We start from the raw sequence: 6353 nt of genomic DNA, 5'->3' as shown, positions 1-6353 counted from the left end.
AGGCCAATATCAAATTTACCATTCATCAGGAAAATCCTTGAAAAAATTGTCTTCAATCAATTAACTGCCTTCTTGATATCAAACAGCCATTTTGATAATTTTCAGTCAGGTTTTCGTGCCAATCATAGCACTGAAACAGCGCTGATTAAAGTTATAAATGACATACGTCTTAATACTGATGCAGGCAAAACATCGGTCCTGGTATTACTGGACCTCAGTGCAGCTTTTTTTGATCACAACATACTGCTATATCGACTTGAACACTGGGTTGGATTGACTGGTAAAGTTATCAATTGGTTAAATTCATACTTAAAAGATAGAAGCTTCTTTGTTACCATGGGAAATTGTTCCTCAACGTCAATGTCCTTGACCTGTGGTGTCCCCCAGGGGTCGATTCTTGGACCATTACTTTTCAACCTTTATATGCTCCCACTTGGGCAAATTATCAATAACAATTCAATTTTGTATCACTGCTATGCAGATGACACCTAAATTTATTTTGCTTTATCACCTAATGATTATGCCCCCCTTGAATGTCTCTACCAGTGTATCGATCAAATCAACAACTGGATGGCACAAAATTTTCTTCAGCTGAACTCAGATAAAACAGAAGTAATTCTATTTGGAAAAAAAGATGAAAGACTCAGGATTACCAGTATTCTTGACACAAAAGGGATTAAAACTAAAGAAATGGTTAAAAATCTTGGTGTTTTCATTGACAGCGAGCTAAACTTTGACAGTCACATGAAAGCAATCACTAAAACGGCATTCTATCACCTAAAAAAACATTTCCAAACTAAGAGGACTTATGTCAAAAAATGATCTGGAAAAACTGATACATGCCTTCATCTCTAGTAGGGTTGATTACTGCAATGGCCTTTTCACAGGCCTGCCAAAAAAGACCATCAAACGACTTCAGCTGGTGCAAAATGCAGCGGCTAGGGTTCTCACACGAACAAAAAAAACAGAGCACATTACTCCAATTCTAAGGTCCCTTCACTGGCTTCCAGTAAGCTAAAGAATTGACTTTAAAGCATTGCTGTTGGTGTACAAATCTCTAAATGGTACAGGGCCCAGTTACCTCTCTCTGATATGTTGCAGCGGCCTAACCCAATCAGATCTACCAGATCGCAACAGAAAAATTTACTATTAAAACCTGTTGTTAAAACAAAGTATGGTGAAGCAGCTTTTAGCTACTATGCAGTGCAGCTATGGAACCAACCGCCAGAGGACATTAAAAATGTTCCTGCTGTTGGCAGCTTCAAATCTAGGTTAAAGACCAAGCTGTTTTCAGATGCTTTCTGTTAAATAATTAATATTGTCTTCTTTGCATGTTTTATAATCTGTACTTTTACAGTTTCTGCATGTTTCAAATTTTACTTAACTTTTATTCTATTTTATTCTGCTGTTTTTTTTCTCCCCCTATTTGAACTTCTACTTCATTTTATTTTATTTCTACTATTGTTTAATTCTTATTATATTTTTTTCCCATTTATTTTATGTAATTTTATTCTCTATTGTTTACTGTTTTGCTTTTACTTCTGTAAAGCACATTGAACTGCCACTGTGTATGAAATGTGCTATATAAATAAACTTGCCTTGCCTTGCCTAGAGCCAAGACACACACACATACATACATACCGTACATACATACATACATATATGTATGTGTGTGTGTATATATATATATATATATATATATATATATATATATATATATATATATATATATATATATATATATACACACACACACAAGTGCATACATACACACTGCCACTGCAACCCCACTATAACTCTTTTACTATGAACTTTCGGATATAACAAACTAAGTTCATGTCCCGCGCCTTGACTGACAATGAGTCGGAGTCTTCAAAACGCCTTGTGTTCCTCTTCCCACCAGAGACAAACAATAAATAATCAAGTCTGCATCCTCTGTGGTTACTGCCCAGCTGACATTGGGCAAGTGGCAGGGTACACCCTGGAGAGGTCACAAATCTATGGCTGGGCAAGCACAGAGAGTCAGCCAGCCTTCACATTGACATTCACACTAATGGGCAATTTAGCATTGACCCAATCTGCATGTTGAACTGAGGGATGAAACCAAAGCACCCAGAGGAAACCCACACAGGCACAGAGAGAACATGCAGACTACTACTACTACTACTAATTATTATTATTATTGGCAGCACGGTGGTGTAGTGGTTAGCACTGTTGCCTCACAGCATGAAGGTTCTAGGTTCAAGCCCAATGGCCAACGGAGGCCTTTCTGTGTGGAGTTTGCATGTTTTCCCCGTGTCTACGTGGGTTTCCTCTGGGTGCTCCAGTTTTCCCCACAGTCCAAAGACATGCAGGTTAGGTTAATTGGTGGCTCTAAATTGACCGTAGATGTGAATGTGAATGGTTGTTTGTATCTAGTGTCAGCCCTGTGATAATTTGGCAACTTGTCCAGGGTGTACCCTGCCTCTTGCCCATAGACAGCTGGGATAGGCTCCAGCTTGCTCGTGACCCTGCACAGGATAAGTGATTATGGATGATGTATTATTATTATTATTATATTCTTAGCTATGTCATTAGTATTCACCCATGGTTTAGCTTATGGGCTATAAAAGGGGATCTGACTGAATTTTAGAAATATTCTCAGATTTTTTGCTTGGGTTCCTTTGGCCCTTCTTGTCTTCTTCTTAATCATACAATTTGTATATTCTCACTAGTCCTGATTGTTATAATCATGTGAATCTGGACCAATGCAGGGCTCGACATTAACACTTGTCCGCTTGTCTGGGACAAGTGATACTGTATGTCGGACAAGTTCATCGTCTCAGTTACTTGTCCGATCGGACAAGTGCCAAAATACGCCGATATTCCGGTTACATATCAAATTTATCAGTTTATTCACATGATTTCCGAAGCATCTCACTCGACATATTGTTTTGATGAATTGTCGGATGTTTCTATTCGGAAAGAGCGATGTGCGCATGCGCAATATTCCACTTGCGAAAAAAAATGGAACACTTGCATGTGACGTCACATCCGATCCAGATTGTAAACAGATGCCACCTTGTCGGTCAAACGCTATATTTCCGCCTTCTACTTCTACCTTTTCTTCTGGAAAACCCTACTATATACAATTCTAGTACAATGTCAACTCCACTGAAAATCAATAAAACATAAGACGAGTGGAATCCTGTGTCCGAGTCCTTCCCTTTCAAGTGTGGGAAACCCATGATGCTCACATACACTTGACAGTAGGCTGCCACGGGACCCTGACAGGCGTGCAAAATGGATTGCTGCTATCAGGTATACCATATATACAGTAATAGTGATAGACTACTGATACTTGATCTAACTGATAATATAAAATATTCAACCATAATAGTGGATATGGCAGCGCATGATGGGGATGCTGCGGCAACAAGCTCTCCCTACCTGTGCACGGTTTTTGTTTTTTTGTGTGTATTTTTGCGTGTTGTTCGTCTGTACCGGACTTCAGTATCCACTACAACCGTATGGACTTGCTGGACATTGGTTTCCAGCAGAAAATGACGGTTTGTAGCGATTTCCATCGCATGCACAACATTCCGGATGAGATAGCGAGACCAGCGGGGTCTCAATACTTAAGTGACTTACCCGTCCAATGAGGATTGTTATTTTCTTGTTTACAAGATGCCACATCTGAGGGGGGCTGACAAATCCTGAATTTCTGTAGAGATAACTGTCCAGAGATTTATAAGCACGCAGTGCTTCACCACTGAACAGCGAGGGAAAGTTAATGAGGTAATTATACACATCTGGGTATTCCACCTCTGGCAGTTCAATATCCACTGACATGGTCGTGAAAACTACGTCCGGTAATCGATAAGGGTCACTAATCTGTAGGTCGTTTATTTTAGACATATATCTAGTTATCTGTTCATTAGAAAAATGATCCGTGTAGTCCGTCGGTTGAAATTGATCCATTTTGTACATGAGTGCAGCAATATTCAGCTGTGTTTTTTACCGACAAGATGGCGGCTGTTTACATTCCGGTCACGTGACTGCAAGAGGTCTATACTGCTTCGTGTATTTGAGCTGAAAAGTAAACGGTCGTTTATGATTGGTTTTAATCGTGTCATACACGTGGATTTGTTGACATTTCTGTTGGCGGGATCATTATTCAACTGTATATTTACGTTGAGTATGTGGTAATTTCCAAATCTTTGAATTGTTGATGGTGTTCATTATATAGCCGAGCATGTGTGGCGGGGTGTGCTGGGCTTGGAATGTGCCTGCATGTGTGCGGATTGACAGGGAGTGAGGTAGGGGTGGGGAAAGTTATCTATGAAATACCAAGCTGTCAAATGGCTGCTAATTAGGTTACCGGCTGTATTAATTAACTAATTAGTAATGGGAGTTTAGGGATTTGAAACATAGGGCTCTATAATTTAGATATAATTATGGATTATTTTAAATTATTAATTATCTTTTTTTGACCATTAAATACCATACAGGAGCCACACTGAATAATTAGACAACAACAATTAATCAGTGGAGGATATATATTCAAAGTTAATAATTTAAAATGAAAATATATATAATTTTAATTTTCTGGTTTTCAATTTCTCATAGGGTGGCACGGTGGTGTAGTGGTTAGCGCTGTCGCCTCACAGCAAGAAGGTCCGGGTTCGAGCCCCGTGGCCGGCGAGGGCCTTTCTGTGCGGAGTTTGCATGTTCTCCCCGTGTCCGCGTGGGTTTCCTCCGGGTGCTCCGGTTTCCCCCACAGTCCAAAGACATGCAGGTTAGGTTAACTGGTGACTCTAAATTGACCGTAGGTGTGAATGTGAGTGTGAATGGTTGTCTGTGTCTATTGCCGCTTTTCCACTACAAACGCGGCTGAGCCGTGCCGTGCCGAGTCGAGCTGAGCGGGGCTGTTGGAGTTGCATTTCGACTACAACCGCGCTGAACCGTGCTGGCTGGAAGTGGGTGGACACATTGGGTGGAGTTAGCAAAAGTGGGTGGACGTCACGTGATGTCGTTAAGCAGCACAAACAGTGACATCAGTGACAGTGGCGGAACAAGTCAGAGCCGGGCCGGGGGCGGGGCAAATGACCGGGCCCTTTATTAAAGCTTATCATAACATCATTTTAGGCTACAAAATGTCCGCAACTGCGGTGTTTACCAATTTCAACACTACCGGGTGCAACTATGTTATTTAGTACATCAAGTCCTTCAAACGAACATGTAACTCAGAAACAAAAAACATTAGGATACTGTACATGGCTCATAATAAAACATCAATAGCCTATACTGCGCACATTATTTGAAGGGCATACGAATGAGCGCTCAGAGGCTGCAACGGTGACAGGAAGAGTCAGAAATAAAAGGAGGGCGGTGCAAACCTCACTGAATACACTGTGTTTACCAATTTCAACACTACGGGGTGCAACTATGTTATTTAGTACATCAAGTCCTTCAAACGAACATGTAACTCAGAAACAAAAAAACATTAGGCGACATACTGTACATGGCTCATAATAAAACATCAATAACCTACTGCGCGCATTATTTGAAGGGCATACGACGAGCCTTGCGCTCCGCGAACTCGTCCACGATGCTCTGTATGTCACTGATTCAGTGATCTTTTAAGCGGTAGTCTCACGACCCGAATAGTAAACAATAAACCTGGAGGACATGGAGTCGTTAGTGTTGCTGGTCTTGGTGCTGTGGCTTGTTGTCACCGACAACGCGGACAGATACTGGCAAGAGCGTATAGATGAGGTGAGGCGCATAAGGCTTCAGAAATTCTCGTAATTCGTAATTCTCCTTCTTCCGGGTTTGCGGTGTTTACAGATCCCAGCGCGCTCGCGGGGCGTGTGTGGGCATGTGAGGACACTTCTCCTCACCAATCAGTGCACAGGGGAGTGTCTCCTCACGCCCCCAGCCTCACTCGGCACGGCTTGGCTCGCTTCAGCCCCACTCCAAAACGGTGCGGGTTTTAGGGGCTAAGCAGGGCTGAAACGAGCTGAGTCGTGCTGGTTTTTGGTAGTCGAAACGCGAGCCGTGTCGGGCTGAAGTGAGCTGAAAAAGGGTAGTGGAAAAGGGCCTTATGTGTCAGCCCTGTGATGACCTGGCGACTTGTCCAGGGTGTACCCCGCCTTTCACCCGTAGTCAGCTGGGATAGGCTCCAGCTTGCCTGCGACCCTGTAGAAGGATAAAGCCGCTAGAGATAATGAGATGAGATCAATTTCTCATAAATAAATTAATGATTGATGGAGTCCAAGTTTTTTCTGCAGTGAATAGATTTTTGTGTTAAAGTAATTCTGGTGAAATGATTTCTTTATTGTGAGTCAATAGAAGTGTGGAGGTTTTCATAA

This window comes from Neoarius graeffei, chromosome 10 (assembly GCF_027579695.1).
Source record: "Neoarius graeffei isolate fNeoGra1 chromosome 10, fNeoGra1.pri, whole genome shotgun sequence".
NCBI classification, from domain to species: domain Eukaryota; kingdom Metazoa; phylum Chordata; class Actinopteri; order Siluriformes; family Ariidae; genus Neoarius; species Neoarius graeffei.
Note: the sequence above shows the minus strand (reverse complement) of the source record.